General features: G+C 39.0%; 2 pseudogenes; one reads left to right on the top strand and one right to left on the bottom strand.

Moving 5' to 3' along the window:
- LOC101588344 overlaps nucleotides 1-4183 on the bottom strand; it is a 12698-nt pseudogene extending 8515 nt beyond the window's left edge.
- Nucleotides 4165-4655, top strand: LOC101587947 (annotated as a pseudogene).
- Nucleotides 4656-17374: the final 12719 nt, after the last annotated feature.

Genomic DNA, 17374 nt, shown 5'->3' with positions numbered 1-17374 from the left:
GAGTGTCAGATTGTTGCCCCATATTTGGGAAGTTTTCTGCTATTACTTCTGCCCATATTCTTTTTATATCATTTGTATTGACTCCTTCCTTCTCATTAATGCCTATTAGTCTCACATTGTTCATCTTTGTATCATCTTGCAGGTATTGAATTATTTTTCTCTGCATCCTAGTTGTTTTAAAGAGATCTTTCCTTACTTTTTCACTAGCTGCAATGGTGTCTTTAAGGTCAGAAAGTCTATTTTCACTTTCAGTCAAATGGTTTGGCCAGCTTGTGAATGAACTTTTAATTTCCTGTGTATCACTTTGAACCTGTTTCATAGATTCTATTTCTTTCCTAAATTGCTTATTTAGGGGTTCCACCATTTTTATATTCTGCTCTGTTTTTTCTATCAGTGTATTCTTTAGAAGCACTTAGTACTTCTTTGATTATAGTTATCACTAAATTTTTTAGTTCCGAAATTATTTCTGATCTGATTTCTTCTATACCTTTCTGCAGTTGTTTCTTTACTGCCAATGCTATTATTTTAGAGATTTCAGGTGTGTGATTTCGAGTTTTCTCAGTGCTAGTGTCTTCTGCATTTGTACTGGGTGGACTCGGGGCCTGAGACTGCATTTTGTTCCTTCTCTTTGTCATTTTGTATACCACTGTCTTCTGACCTTCAGTGTAGAGCTTAAATAGAGTTATTACCTTAGCACCAGGTCTGGACCTACAAAGTTCAGATTCCTCCAGGTGGGTGTTGTTTGGATTTGGCTGCTGTGCTCCACTTCTTTCTGCAGGCATTAGAGTTGAACCCTTTGTGTCTCTCTGGCAAGATGTTCTGCTCCTGAATCAGCTGGGTGGGTCTTGCCTCTAGCCTCTTTGCAGGTAGTTCTGCTGAAGGGTTCTGCGCTGGGCCTGCACTTGGTCGAATGAGAATTTGCAGGCCCTAGGTGGTCTCACTCACTCACCGGGGCTGCGTTCCTGGTCTACTCAGGATCCTGAGGGCCCAGGTCGTCTCACTCACTTCCCAGGCCTGCGCTCCTGGTCTATTCTCTTTATTATTTAAAATGTAGTTTTATCAGAAAAAGTAATGATATTATCTAATACTCATAAAAGAATAGATGTTATATAATATATAGCTATATACATAACAAACAATAAAATTATTTGTATATAGGTACACATATACATATATAGACATATACATATTTATAATGTAATAGATGTGTATATATACATACATAAATACATTGCATTTATGTCTTAAAAGTAGCACACAGGCTTTTTAGATTATATTGTAATGTTTTATTGTCCCTGATATTATTTTTATTTGTTTATTTCTTTATTATTTAAAATGTAGTTTTATCAGAAAAAGTAATGATATTATCTAATACTCATAAAAGAATAGATGTTATATAATATATAGAATAGATGTTATATAATATATAGATTTCATACTCCTGACCCTTGTCACTGATATTATTTGTGATGGAATTCACCTAGAAATTTGTGATCACAACTCATCAGATAAATATTTCAGCCAAGAAATGAATCAACAAAGTAATCAGATAGATACAACAAGTACATATACATGTCCTCAGATATACAGACATACATATCTTGTGATGCCATTTAAAACCCAAGCAACTAAGAGAGCAGTCCAAAGACCACAACAGCTATTGGAAATAAAATGGAAAAAAAATGTTCTTTTGAAGAAATGATTCTTTCACTCCCCCCTTTTTTTAGATGATTCTTTTCCTATAAAAAATGAGATCAAAGGATGTATTCTTGAAAAACTCAAGTCTCAGTACATTCCATACAGAGGAACGAGGTCAGAACACATGAAAAAGGGTAACCGTGCAATACTCTAAAGCAACTGGGAAACGAATTAGTTTTCCCTCCCTTTTTGAAGGAGAATTCCAGGAAAGAGTGCACCGGAAGAAGGGGCGCCTCTCTATGACACTTCATTCCTTGGCAGCTGGATGGATTAGTGCTTGCTTCTTACAGCACATGCATGAAATGAAAAATCAGGCACTCAGTTCATTCTTTATTGCATAAATGTTGTACAAAGGGAACAGAAATTTGCATTTGGGTGTTCACTCCTGTTCATATATTATGGTCTTGATAACAGGTTAAGAAATGCTACAGTGCCACTGGCCTTTCATGCCTAGCTTCTGTAAAACAGCTTAATGGATTATATGTATAAGGTATGGAGAAAGGAAAGAGTAGAATTATGTTCAGTTGCATGGATTCTAAATAGATTATGAAAACTTCATAATTTTTTAGGGCACGGCTAAAGAGATCTACTTGTAAATCTACTTAACAGGCAAATCTCAGGGGACTAGTGCCATCTTCAAATCTTTTCAGCGACACAACTTTCACCAAAGGCCATTGGAGTGCAAAATTTATGAACAGTGAAGTTTAAAGGACTGCACAGCGGAGGTCTGAGGTCACTGCATAAAATTCTTGACAGCAGCAAAGCCAGCTGGTCTCTTATGGGGACAAGAAAAAACAGTTTTCAACTAAGTAAAGAAAAGAAACAGAACCAGTGTTTTATTTGTAAAAATGAACAATTTCTGCCTTTTTAAATATTCCTGACCCATGTTTGAGCTATAGGTCTAACTTCAAAGTGCTTTGCAAAACTCTTCCTCAGCTATATTTTGCCTTAATTGGAATGTGAAGGTTTTTCTTGGGCTGTGGCAGGCAGTGCAGAGACCAGCATGGGGGAAGGGAGGCAAAGATTTCAGGCTTCTCTAACCTGTGGTGGCTCCAGTGGGGAAGCTTTCCTGGTTCATCTCAAGTTCCTTGTAGAAATACTGTTTGAAAATATCAACTACAATTACAACAATCATGTGTGCTAGATTGGCTCATATGTGTAAGATCATAAATTTTACAGTTAGACATTTTTTGGGAGGTTGAAATAATAAATCAAGAAAAAAACTTTCCACTGTTTTCCATAAGCATAGTAATTTTGATTTGCAGACCATTTGTTTAGAACATTTGATCTTATCAAGGCTTTCTTTTTAAGTTAATTTTTGCATAATAATTTCACATACCTGCCTAAAAATTCTTACTTACTGGCCATGCAAAACTTGGGAAAAGAAAGTGGTCTGACTTCTGTAGGAAACACACTCAATTCCTTCTCTGCCTACTAACTTTGTAGCCTCCCACAGTCCCCTCCCAGAGAGCAGACCACTGGGATTACTCAGGGAACACACAAGACAAGGCAGAAGTTTGAATTTCTGCCTGCTGTGGCCTTGCAGGCAGCTTCTGGAAGCTCACTGAGTTAGACAGACTGCAAGCTCAGAGGAAGGAATTGTTTGTGGTGATAACAAAGAGAAAGAGAAACACTTGAAGGTTTAATTGCAAGTAATTATGGCGTTGGACTACAGCCAATGGAAAATTTTCAGAAAGCCCATCTTTTGCAAGAAAGTAAAACCCCACATAGTTGTGGGAAGAAAATGTTTTTTAACAAAACACCAAAAACTGGGTAATTGTTTTAAGCAGTTTTCTCCCTCATGAGTAAGATCTTTGTGTTTTCCAGAACTTTCCAAAACTATAATGTAGAGAAATAATAAAATGCAAAGAAATGCAATAAAATTAAAAAAACAGGGGCCAGGGAGATATCTCAGTAGAATAAGCAGTTGCCTGGCAAGCGCAAGAGCCTGAGTTCAATTCCAGGTTCCACCAAAAAAAAAAAAAAAAAAAAAAAACCCTAAAAAATAGGTTTTTGTCTTAGAGAGGCCTTAGCATTTACACAGTCCCCTGGGCCTTTGACCTGGAGAAAAATCACAGTGATACAAGAAAAGCCTGAGGGAAAAGAAACATACCCTGCTTTTGCTTTCTGTTCTGTTTCTGTTGACTTGACTGGGAATCCAGGTGGTCAGAAAGAGAAACTGAGTTCTACCCTTTTGTAGGTAATGGAAGCTTCCAGTTCTCTGCACCAGCATGAGAGCAGTAAAGCTGCATGTGAAGAATTACTGAAGCATTAGTCAAAGAAGAGAAAGGCGCTTAAGAAGAATTTAGAAACCTTTGTCAAAAAGTAGAACACTTTTGCTCATTGGAGATACAAAGATACCCAAAGCCAAGTTGAATTCTAATAACTATTGTCAAATTCATTGGTAGAAAGACTTTGAGCTTTGCAGACCCTTCTATCCATCTTCTTAGTCGTTTGTTGGCAACCATGGTCAACCCCATGTTCTTCAATATCGCTGCCCACGGCGAGCCCTTGGGCCATGTCTCCTTCAAGTTGTTTGCAGACAAAATTCCAAAGGCAGCAGAAAACTTTCGTGCTCTGAGCTCTGGAGAGAAAGGATTTGGTTATAAGGGTTCCTGCTTTTGCAGAATTATTCCAGGATTTATGTGCCAAGTTGGTGACTTCATGTGCCACAATGGCACTGGCAGCAAGTCCATCTATGGGGAGAAAATCAATGATGAGAACTTCATTCTGAAGCACACAGGCCTGGGCATCTTGTCCATGGCAAATGCTGGGTCAAACATGCACGTGTCCCAGTTTTCCATCTGCACTGCCAAGACCGAGTGGCTGGATGGCAAGCACATGATCTTTGGGAAGGTGAAGGAGGGCATGACACAGTGGAGGCCATGGAGCGCTTCAGGTCCAGGAACGGCAAGACCAGCCAGAAGACCACCATCACCAACTGTGGACAGCTCTAACACGTGTGACTTGTGTGCATTGCCACCACCAGACAAGGCCGTTCCTCTAGGTCAGGAGAGCACCCTGCACCCGGCTGCTCAAGACACCCCATCATCTCTGCTCTTAGCCTAGTTCTTTGGATAGCATGTTTTCCTTGCTCCCTTCCAAGTGTACCTGGATTGCGGAGTTAAATTTATGGTTATGAGTAAAGCTCAATAATGGTAGAAAGAAAGAAAGAAAGAAAGAAAGAAAGAAAGAAAGAAAGAAAGAAAGAAAGAAAGAGAAAGAAAAAAAGAAAGAAGAAGAAAAAGAAAGAAAGAAAGAAAGAAAGAAAGAAAGAAAGAAAGAAAGAAAGAAAGACTTTGAGTCTTTGGAGACCATGTGTGCACAGTTTTGTTCAGGCTGGCACAATGGATTTGTTGTTACTTTATTTTTGTGACAGTGTTGCTGGTTTTGTTTTTGAACGCCTTTATATATTTTCCAGCTGGCCACTGACCCAACTACTCTTCATAATTTCACGTGTACTCAGACTCCTGTATTTATCCCCATAAAACTTTAAGTTAGTAATTTTATTTTATTTATTTATTTATTTATTTATTTATTTATTTTTTGAGGTTACACTTTAAAATTTTTATTAAAATTTGTGCTAGATGTATAATTCAATAGCAGAGTTCATGCTTAGCATTGCGGCTCTGGGTTCAATCCCCAGCACAGTAACATAAAAAATCTTTAATCCCAGTATGCACATTTCAAGTGCTCAACAGCAGGGATGCAGGTCGAGGCACCTGCATTAGTGGAGGTACACATGTTTTCGTCATGCTGTATGGCATAGCCCCGTAGGGAGGCTTAAACACTGCTCAGCCCTGTGATCTCTCGGAGTCCTCCAGGCTCTGGGTTCAGATCCTATGGTGGTCATTTCACAGCTGTAAGATTTGTTCCAGTAACTTGATCTTTGAGCCTAGGCTTTAAAAGTGGGGAGTTAAAACCCTTTCCTCACCGAGCTTTGGAAAGAATTCAGGGTGGTACCAAAAGCGCTGGGCTTTCCTTAAAAGCAAGTTTTCATGAGGCAGGAGCTACTATCATTAGGAGAACCTTGGCTTTCTCTACAGACCCCACATCTTGAGCTCTGGTTCTGAGGGCTCCGGCCCTAGTTCCATCTCCAGGCAGAGCCCAGCAGCAGCAGCAGAGCTCCTTCTCCTCGCTCCTTCCTTCTCTGCCGCTGGGAGCAGAGCTGCTCGGTCGACCTTTGAGGGAAGACCTTTGGCTTGTTTGGGAGGTGTGTTAGGAGGCGCTAGGTCTGATCCTGCAGGCATTTCTTCCGTCAATTTCTTCCTCCAGAGGAATGCAAGGACCTTTACAAAAAGTCCAACTTGTGCTTCAGGGCAGAATGAATGAATGAAAAGGCAGTGGCTTCCGGTCAGCTGCGGTCTGAAAAACCTTTGGTCTGGCTGTATTTCCTGTACCTGTGTGTGCACATGTCCCAATTATCTTTTAGCTCAGGGAGTTTAAAAGTTACGCAGTCCATCCAGATACGGAGCTTAGCTAATTTGCTTCTGGCCCCTCAAATGCCCCTTCCATATCTAAGTTAGTAATTTTAGAGGAAGCCTGTTGTCATCAGATAATGGTTACAAAACCATCTTTTTATGAATGCCTATATATACTGGTCACTTAACACTATTAAATTTACAGCAATCTGGAAAGATATTATTTTACTTTAAAATATTAGGAACCTATTGAGTACTAGTGTTGAACTTTGAATCCAGATAAATTGAGTTTGAGTATCTATCTCTGTAGTCTCAACTTGTGAATTGGAAATAACATCATACTGTATGCTAACTTCGTATGTTTCTCTTCAAACAAGATGGAGGACAATGACCTCTAAGTTCCCATATAAAAGAATTTAAGAAATTTAGACCTCAAACAAGAGTCAGAACAGAAAGAAAGAGGCATTTATTGCATGTAAGATCAACAACTGAAAAATAAAAGCTTTTTTTTTCTTGCTGAAAATACGGCCCTAGGGTCCAAAGTGGCCAACTTTTGTCATAATTCATTGGGCAGGTCTGTCAAAGATAGCTCAGTCAATTGGTTTAACAAAATATTTTTTAACAGTCAGGATACATATTTGATTTGGGTCCTGGGACAAATGACTCTCCAAAGGCTCCCTGGCAGGTTGATGATGCGATGCATCAACTGGATGTATCAGGACTTAACAGTGCTGAGCCAAGGAGTGCATTTAAGCAGCTTGCAGACATTCTCAGATATCATAGTGTACAACAAATTTCATTGCCTTCAACTGAATTATATTTAGAATATGTGATACATTTGTCTTTCTGTTGTAACAGTCCGAAGTTATCTTTTTTAAATGTAATAAAGTTGTTATCTTTTTTCTAGTTGAATAAGATACACTTGAAACATGGGTTATTTATCTTGGGCTTAGTTTGAAATGACATATTTTTAATCATGTCATAATATACAGTAGCTTATAATTTAACCATGAAATTATAGCCATCTTATCCAGAATCACTGGGTAGAGATGCTCCATTTAAGTATATTTTTCTGAATACATGATTTTAAGCTAGCCAGGGTTAACGTCCAAATATAACTTTCTAGTGACTCCAAGTTTTTATATGAGTACCATTTTCATTCCATAAAAAAGCACTAATGAAAGCCTCACGCATTTGCCTCTGGATCTAGCGCTAGGGACAGAAGATGTTGCTTTTATCTTATCTTTTTTTTTTGACCGTATCTTTTTGTCAGTGATTATGATTTCTCCCTTTTTGTTCACCTGATTTTATATTAGAAATATATGTAATTGCTTTCTCTCTATATATGTTTTATGAAACCTTTTGTGCTCAACTTAATATATGCTAATGAATAGCACCAGTTCATCTGTCCTTGGAACACAAAAAAGATGTGGTCCCCTCAAGGTAGATGGGGATATGTATCTTTCTGGGGTCAGTCATGTCTAAGCAGTCCTTTGGGCTAATTTTTTCCTTGCTGATATTCAACTGTCAAGTTTTCTTCCTTGCTGTTGTGGTCCTGGAACCTGTGACACAGGGAAGGCACAAAGAGACTAGAGTGGCTCGGGGTGTGAGTCACCCGTGCAGAATGACACCCTCTGGAGAAGGCTCAGCCAGTAGAGGATGGACCTAAGGGAGAAGCAGTTTTTCTATTTTAAACCCTGTGGTTTGGGAATAGTTCACTACAGTTCTAATCCTGTTGGTTATGAGCATTTGTGAGCCAGGCAGTTTCCTCATCAATGTTAAATTTTATAATTGATTTTACCTTCTGACATTTGCAATATTCCATTTTTGGTTCTATTTCAACCACATAATCATTTTGTCTGAGATATAGTTACTTTGCAAAGAGATGACTCATGCATTTCTTCAACTCAGTGTTATGAATTATGAATACAAAGCTTTGGTCTTGTGATGGGACTAGCGAGTTATAAAATACAGATTTATCTGTTTTTCTGTTATTGAAGAGAATTGGTTAATTTGAAAAGCTGTTAAGAGTTTTCTAAGATATTTAACTTTAAAACTTTATACAGGGACTGGCCAGCTAGCTCAGTGCACAAAAGTGCCTACTTAGGCAGGTGCAGGGACTGAGGTTCTATCCCTGGCATGTTGGGCTGGCCCCATCCCTGGGGCATGCTGAGACAGCGGCTGAGATTGGGTGTGGTGGCACGCGCCTGTAATCCCAGTGCTTGGGAGGCTGAAAACAGAAGGATCACTATGATCTGATCTGTATAGTGAGACCCTGTAGACCCTGTACTAAATACATTAAAAAAACTTTATATGGTAAAATATATGCTGAGCAATGAATCATAAAGTCAATCTGTTTTATATCTCAAAGTTGCTAGTACCTATCAAATCAAATATTTTTATTTTCTTTGGCAAAATGGTTGAATCTTTGGGGATAAGAAATGTACATGATATACCAGGAACATCTTGTCATATGAAGAAATCGATATTATTATCAGACTACTGAACTATCTCAAGAGATTCCAGGAATATATAACCAAAAAGATGCCTGTTTCTTCCAAGTTGGGAAATTTCAACATCAAATTATCAATCTGCAGACTTTTTAAATTTCAAATATATTTAAAATCAGAATTGTATAACAGTATCTGTGCAATGAGAGAGAGAGAGGAGAAGGGAAAAGCAAGTATCTTTCAGATTCACATAAAAATATCTTGAGATAAAACTGATATGTTAGCTAGAATTTGCCTCAAATAATTTGGAGCAAAGAGACGAGAGAGTGGGCGAGAAGTGGGTGTGATTATAAATGAAATAAAGTCGTAGCTGCTGAAGCAGTTGTCACTGAAATTGGATGACGTGCAACAGGAAATGTTCTGCAGGCCAGTTTCCTTGCTTTTGTGTATGTTCACAACTTTAATAATGTAAGATAGGAAAAACTTAACATTGAAGGTATAAAAGCCAGAGTTTCTTAGAAAAAATGGCTAATTGCAAGTGTGTGAAATGTAGATGATTTCATTATGCCATAAGCCAAGAACCTAATTGAAGCCTTGTGGGGTCATGTTGCAGGGACATTATAGTCTAAAGTGGGTGCCTGTTAGCAGGTTGGGCCATAAGGAAGAATAGCAATTTGAGTGGGTAGCACATCAGATATGTTTGAATCTGGAAGTATATAATTTTTTTTTTTTTTTTTGTAGAACCGGGGATTGAACTCAGGCCCTTGCGCTTGCCAGGGAAGCACTTATTCCACTAAGCCATCTCCCTGGCCCCTATATAATTATTTTAAACAAAATCTCTCCGGTCTTTTTTTGAGGAAGTAAATTATTGTATTTTAAAGTTCCAAATATGGGGGAAGACTCAAACATGCACTTCACTTTTCTTATTCAGCTACACTTCAGGGTGACCAAATATTTTACAAGGGCAATTACTGTTTACAGAAATACTTTAGCAAGTAACTGCAGAAGGCACGCTGGAATTAATAAATCCAAATGTGGCAACCCCTAAGGAAAAGAAGGGATCTGGCAATGATTATTGATAACTGCTAATAGCCCTGAAGGATCAGCATGTGGACACTGCAACTTCACACTGGAAGGACGCAGTACCGCCTCAAAAGTGTTCTCACTGCAGCGGAGGTGCTCAAGTTTCCTAAGGAGAAGAGGCACAGAGGCCACGGGAACTTACTAAATATCCATGACAATGCAGGTGAAGCAACTCTGGGGACAGGTCACCTCCACACCAAATCAAGACTGAAAAGAAGAGCCTGAAGCTTATGAGGGTCTTGAGAGACCTTCCAACAATTACACCTTTGGAGCCCTCATCAGGATTCCATTCAAAAGAAAAAATTTTAAAAGTTTAGTGATTAGGAGCTTGGCATGGTGTACACACTTGTAATCTCAACTATTCAAGAGGCAGAGAGTGGAGCACTGGGAATTCAGAAAAAACCCATATCAACAAAGTAAAACAAAACAAAAACCAAAGCCTGAAGATTTGAGAATTAGAGAAATAGGACTACTATTTGAACATCTGAAAATAGTGTTTCTTTGGATGTATTGAGAAATAAATTTTGAAATCTTTTCAAAGTAAAGTGGTCTTACCTTTTTAGAGATGCATTTGAAATATTTATGAATATGAGCCTGAGATTTATTTTATGATAACTGGAAGATAAACAAAAATTGATCGTAACATGATAACGGTTGAAACTAGATGACAGGTATGTGAAAGTATGATTGTATTCTTTCCACTTTGTATCTGTTTAGGACTTACATAACACAATGCAAATGGTCATAGCAGCAACAGCAAAATCCAAAATCTAAAGCTCAGGGACCATGTATGTAATTAGGAGTAGTTCAGACCCGAAACTGGACTCTGGACTTCTAATCAGATATTCTCTCCCTTATAACAAGCTGTTTTGCAGGGAAGCCAAACTTCTGGGGTACCAGATCTCTGCCCAGAGCTTGACAAGCCAACGGGTGAATGAGGGAATCCACTACGGTGCTATCAGATACTCACACAAGCAGCTCATCAGCGAGCGTCCAAGTGGCAAATTGGGATTGACCGGGAGTGCAGAGCAGCTGTTGACTTTTGAAGTACTGCCCAGAACTCTTGGCTTTTCCCCCACTTGGTGTTAAAGGGAGCCATTCAGAAGCAGATCAGCTTTCACAAATGCCCAAACATGCATAGCTGGTAGTTGGCTTTGCCTGTAGCTACACTTTTGTTGCTGGGATTTAGCTCAGTTGAGCAATGCCTGCTTGGTATGCATGAGGTCCTGAGTTTGATTCCTGCCACTATCCCCCTCCCCCAAATGATTGAGCTACACTTTTGTGGATTGCATCAGAAGAATGAGTTATTGCTGAGATCTGTAAGTCAAGCCAGTGTGGAATCTCCTAAGAGCTGACGTTCTACTGACTGGGCACTGAAGGGGAACAGTTAGTTTGGAGCGTCCTTTCTATGTTGCTCAGGGCAGCTGTTTCTTTCAGGACATGATTGATGTAGGTCTGGCTAGATGAAGAGCAAATGAAGATCAAACTGACAATCAGAAAGGTAATAGCATAGCAATGGCAGAGCACAAAACCAGGAAAAGAGCCTACATGTCTTTCACAGTACAGAAGCACTGGACCTATATTTAAGTGCAACTACCTAGGCAGATGTCTGCTGTCTTTGTGCAGTGTCCTGGTTTCTGGGCATTGTTACTATATATCCAAAGGATAATGATCTCCTTGGAGATTCATTTATTTATTTTATCAAACCTTATAAAGTTAGTTATCATACATTTGTACAAACCAGGCTACTAGGCCACAGAGCACATAAAACATGTAAGGCAATCACACTAAGTCACGGTGAATTTTTAGATACATTGTCTGCACTGGATTACCACAACTTTTTCTTTCTTTTATTTTTTCCTCTATTATCTGTCTTATATTTTGTACCATAAAGTTAAGTGAAGTAATTCTGACATACAAGCTTAAATATAGCATGGTTTCTCTTTTATGAAAATAAAATCATTATGATCACACAATCATTATGATCTCAAGGTGCATTCATTTTCCTACAAATGACTCAAATTTATTTATTTATTTATTTATTTATTTATTTATTTATTTATTTCAGAACCTGGGATTGAACTCAGCCCTTGCACTTGCCAGGGAAGCACTTATTCTACAGAGCCATCTGCCTGGCCCTCAGATTTATTCTTTTTTTTTTTTTTTTTTTTTTTTTTCCTTTTTTTGCGGAACCGGGGATTGAACTCAGGCCCTTGGGCTTGCCAGGCAAGCATTTATTCTACTGAGCTGTCTCCCCGGCCCCCTCAGATTCATTTTTTTCCACTTATCTTTTCATGGACACATAGGCTGTTTCCAAAATGTAGCTATTATGAGTTGTTCTGCTATCTGCATGGGTGTGCATACAACAGCGCAGTGATGCTTCTAATTCTTTTGGGGAGACACTTTACTAAAGGGAGTAGCTGAGTGAAATGAAATTTCTACTGGTACTTTTTGTTGAGGAGTCTCCATATTGATTTCCGTAGTAGATGTATCGGTTTACAGTCCCAGCAGAGAAGGGTTCTTTTCTCTCTACAGTTTCCCCAGAATTTGTTATTGGTTAATTTTTGATGGTGAACTTTCTGGAGTGAGAAGGAATCTCAGTGTTGTTTTAATTTGCATTGTTCAAATGGCCAGTGAGGTTAAACATTTCTTCATGTACTTATTGGCTATATTTCTGCACCTGACAAGTGTCTATTTATTTCAGATGCCCACTTTTAAATTGGGCTTTTAAATTTGAGGGATCTAATATTTCTGAGTTCTTTATATATATCCTAAATATTAGTCTTTTTTTCTGGAGTAGTTGGCAAAATTTTTTCCTGTTTTGTAAGTTGTCTCGTTGATCTATTAGTGATTTCCTTTACTATGAAGAGGTTATTTAATTTGATATCATTTGTTGATTTTTGGTATTATTTCTTATCCAACTGGGTTTTATTCAGAAAGCGTTTGCTTATATCTATGTCATCAAGAGTTTTGCCCGGCTCTGGGTGATTCCAGAAGCAACAGAACAGTGGCATGAACATGGGGAAACAGAAGAAAGCAAGAAAGTATGCGACCACGAAGGGAATGCTTAGCCTCAGAGGTGAGAGACTCAAAGAAAAGGATAGACTAAAACCTAAAAAGAAAGAAAAGAAAGGTCTCAGTGCTTTAAAGGAAAGAGAAGTCCCCCGACATCCTTCCTGGTTATTCTTCAAGTATAATGTGCAGCAGGGACCACCTTATCATATTCTGGTTGATACCAACTTTATCAACTTTTCCATCAAACCAAATTGGACTTAGTACAATCAATGATGGACGTCTGTATGCCAAGTGTCGCCCTTGTGTAACGATTATGTAATGGTGGAAGTTGAGAAATTGGGAGATAAGAATCAAGGGGCCCTAAGCATTGCCAAGGATCCACGGTTTGAATGATTACCTTGCATATATAAAGAGACCTACCCAATTACTGCTTAGTGCAGACAGTAACTCAGCACAAGTGTTACATTGTAGCCACGGTTGTCTGGGACCTTAAACTGCAACAACAGCAGTTGTTGTTCAAATCAGAAACTGCAACAACAGCACCACAACCATAAATGAAAAGAAAGAAAATGAAAATGACCCCCAATTCCACCATTCCTGGGTCCACATGGTCAGGATCTGAGATCCAAGTTTCTGGGTTTGAATCTGGGTTCTCTTGTGAATGAGCTGGGTACCTTGAGGAAGTCACCAAGCCTTCCTAGTCATATTGCATCCCTGTAAAACAGGGGTTCTGTTAATCCCTACTGCACGGGGTTGCAAGGTCGATAGTGGATGATGATGCTATGAAACTCCTGGGCCATGTGGAAATGGAAGTGAGCACAGCAAATACTTGCTGCTGGTGTTTATTTAGCTATCATTTTACTCTCAGCTACAATGTTTTCAGAAACAACTTTTTCCACTTGCGAAGTAAATGAAGATTTTCCTGCCCCATGTTTATAAGGTGAGGGCCTTGTATATTAGATGAACAAACTATAAATTAACATGAGAAAAATACTACTTTGTTCGTTAGCTTTTGTGAGGTACAGAAGTCTTCATAAACAAATGAAGATTCAAAGAAATAGTTAAGCCTGTGTATTTTAATGCTAGATTTGATAAGGATAGAAAGACACAGCAACATGTGATAGGACAAAAGACATGCATAAGGGTGTTACTGTTAATAGTGCTGCGTCCACTTGAATGAATCCGCAGATGCCTAGCAGGCTAGTAAAGTGCAGTTCCGGTGTGTCTGTGGATGATTGACTTGCAGACCAGAAAATGAAGGGGAACGCTCCCTGGCTGGCCACTGTGAGGTCTCTTATGATACGCTAAGCCTTTTTAATAAATCTCTTTGCATAGTTACATGTATACTTGCTATTCATTCCATTCCTCTAGGAAAGCCAAAATTATGCAAAGGACAGTGAACTGGAGACACCTTGAAAGTATGCTCATGAGGTCCTCTTGGTGTCCTACATCTCTGGGAGAGAAAGCTCAGTTCTGGCTCCAAAGAGCAAGCTTCACAGGTGGGAGGACTAAGACCTGCATCCAGGGCAAAAGGGCGAGGTCAAAGAGTTGGTTGAGTGCCTATTCTTAAAATCCCATTAGCTTGAAATATTTGCTATACAAAATAACAAATTTTGAATTATCATGTTCTGAACCCTGTCAGTGATGAAAGCAGAGGTTATTCAAACTAAGTTTCTCAACCAGGTACAGTGGCGCATCACTCAAATTAAGGGACTCAGGAGTCTGAGACCAAGGATGGAGAGTTCAAGTCCAGCTTGGGTAGCTTAGTGAGACTGTCTCAACATGACAAAGAAAATCAAAGGGGCTGGGGATGTAGCTCAGTGCAAGAGTGCTTGCCTGGCATGTCCAAGCCCTGGGTTGAATTGCAGTAACACACACACACACACACACACACACACACACACACACACACACACACACAATGGCATTTCTCTCCTTTATCCCATCTTTAGAATCAGATAGAAAGATGGTATGAAGCAAGAAAGTAGCTGCCAGGGACTTGCAAAGAGGTTCAGTCAAGAGAGCATAGTTTGTTCCCCAGATGAACAGAAGATTTTTGACTAATTTATTATAACTTTGCCAAGGTGAGAAATTTCAGCATATCAATATGTGTTTTCCTTTTATCATTTCATTATCTGTTACCACAGGAAGAAGCACACTTTCTTGTTAATTTGTTAATGTTAAGTTAGTACTTATACATCTTTTCCTTGGTAACTTTAGCAGAAATAATTATCATTTAGAGTTTTAGGTTACTATTTTCTGAGCTCAGGAATATTTTGCCTCAAACTGTTATCTTGTTAAAAGGTATACCTTGGGCATTAGTTGGCTTTCATGTTTTGACCTAATAAATTCCTTATAAGTTAATGCATTCATATAGTCAAAACAGTGTTTTATAAAATATTTGTTTTAATTTTTCCACATTAACATTTATATTACTTGAAATTTCATCCTTCAAAATATAAATTTAAAGTATAAATTCATGAAGGAATCCCAAGGGTTTTGAGAGACATGCTGTGTCCAGACCTGTCTTTGTTACCCACTAACCATTATACCACATCATTTCCATAGCATGTTATTTGAAACCATAATGATTATTGTTATTTTAGGTCTTTAAGACAAAACTTGGGGCCAAATGAAGAGCCCATATTTCCATGCTTTGTTTGTCCTACTGTAATCTGCCTCTCCCTGGCTACTTCTGTGTGTGTGTGTGTGTGTGTGTGTGTTGGCCCCTTGCGCACTTCGATAACACATGATTATTATGTGCTCTACTATTGAGCTACATTCCCAGCCCTTAATTTTCTTTTTTTTTGGTACAGAGTTTCACTAATTCACCTGGATTGGCCTCAAATTTGGTATCTTCCTGAGCAGCTCAGATTAAAGGTAAGTGCCACCAGGCCTGGCTGTTTTTAGAGATTGTTATCACAAAAAAATTTTTTTATGAATTACCACAAGGTAGTCCTCCTTAATTGCCTAGGGTTATGACAAATTTGTCTTTCCAAAGAGATTAAATCTGAGTGTCTATTGTATTTCAACCTATGATGACTAAGCTGACACTGGAAAGAGGACACTAAGTGCTATATCAGTGCTGTTCTGATAATGAATTGAGAGGTCATTGGGTTCACACTGTTGCTTTGTGTGAAAAATATCATGAAATGTAAATAGTGAAACAAAAGTTAAGAGTAAGGGAGCCTAACTACCAAGTAACCAGTAGCTAGGAAGTTGGCTCTCATTCAAGTCAGGCAAATGCCTGACACTTGCCAATTAAGTCATGTCTGAACTTGGCTTTGTGCTCTGTCGGCACAGCCTTCTGTTCGAGCTATTGGAGCAGAGATCCTGAACCTCTTCCACTGCCAGTGAGGCCCAACTCATAAATCCTTGACTAGTCAACTAAACTAAATTCATTTTGGCTAAATGTTTTCAAAGAGAAAAATTCTGCTACTTGTTAAAATATCGATGCTGGGGTTTTGCAGTGAGGGAGAAAGATTGGGCTGAATTCTGAAAACACAGAGTAGAATTTAAAGCTAATGAGCAAGGTGTTGGTATTGGTGGGAGGATGGTGGCTAGAACATGGTCATGAAGTAGGGCATACTTCACAAAACTGAATCACAGGAATTGTGCTGAAGTTAGGCTAGTGTGACCAGAAATGACCTGGGAGACAGTGAGGGTGAAGAATCTGGGCAGATTTTGAGGATGATCAGACAATGAAGGTGGGAGATTCTGGCTGAGAAGACCTGATAACATTTTTGCTAAAAGTAGGCTCTTGAGAATGTGTCCAAGGACAGGTCTCATTAAAAAACTGAGCCTAGAGGAGCCAGACTTAGTCAAGCAGAAAGTCTATGTCTTCAGTGCATTTAATAATATCAATTGCCTATTATGGCTTTGAAGAATGAGAAGTATTTTCTGGAAACCAGAGCAATATAAGGAAACATGAATAACTTTTATTCATTTTTTTAAAATGAATATTGGGATTCACTCATTTCAAAACAATGAATGCATATTATTCTTACAATAATAAGTGTTACAAAAATTAACAGAAACAACATCAGAACAATAGCAGTACTCTCCCGAGAAAGGCTTTAGCTCAGTGTTTGATTCCATTGTCCCCCATTTCTCTGATGAAGTCTGGGATCTGGGACTGAGAGCCTGCTACATTTGCAGGGCACCGTTTCTCTTACTGATGTGCAGGACACACTGAGCCACAAGAGTTAGGTGTGATCCAGACAAGGGAGGGCCAACTGCAGGCCAAGGTGTGGGATCCAGGAACAATGCAAAGCTCTGGAGTGCTTGTTTGGAGAATACGAGGAAGGATCTGATAGATCTTTTAAGCTGCTTGCTGTTTTTATAATGTAAATGGTGGTGGTGGTAGCACAGCCTCTTCCAGGGCATATCTTACAAGGTAGATCAAGCCAAATTATTATTTTTCATCTTCCTTTATACAAGAGGAAAAACATTTTATCTCTAGTCACTGTTGTCTCTTGACAGAGGCTGAATGGAAAGTGTGTGTTGGGGGTGGGGGGTGGTGCAGGGGCAGCTGGGCTCTGCCCTGGGCTCCTGAGGAGGTTGTAGTCAGCACCTGCGATTGACAGCACAATAGAGTTTGTGCAGAAGAGAGAGTTGGTTGGCTGTCTGTGCATCTTCCAGATTATTATTCTGAAACGATTCTGCCTTCCATTTACCCACAGGACCTGACCCAAAAGGTATTTAACT

This window comes from Octodon degus, unplaced genomic scaffold (genome assembly GCF_000260255.1).
Source record: "Octodon degus isolate 3935 unplaced genomic scaffold, OctDeg1.0 scaffold00040, whole genome shotgun sequence".
NCBI classification, from domain to species: Eukaryota; Metazoa; Chordata; class Mammalia; order Rodentia; family Octodontidae; genus Octodon; species Octodon degus.
This window is presented reverse-complemented; position numbering and strand designations above follow the sequence as displayed.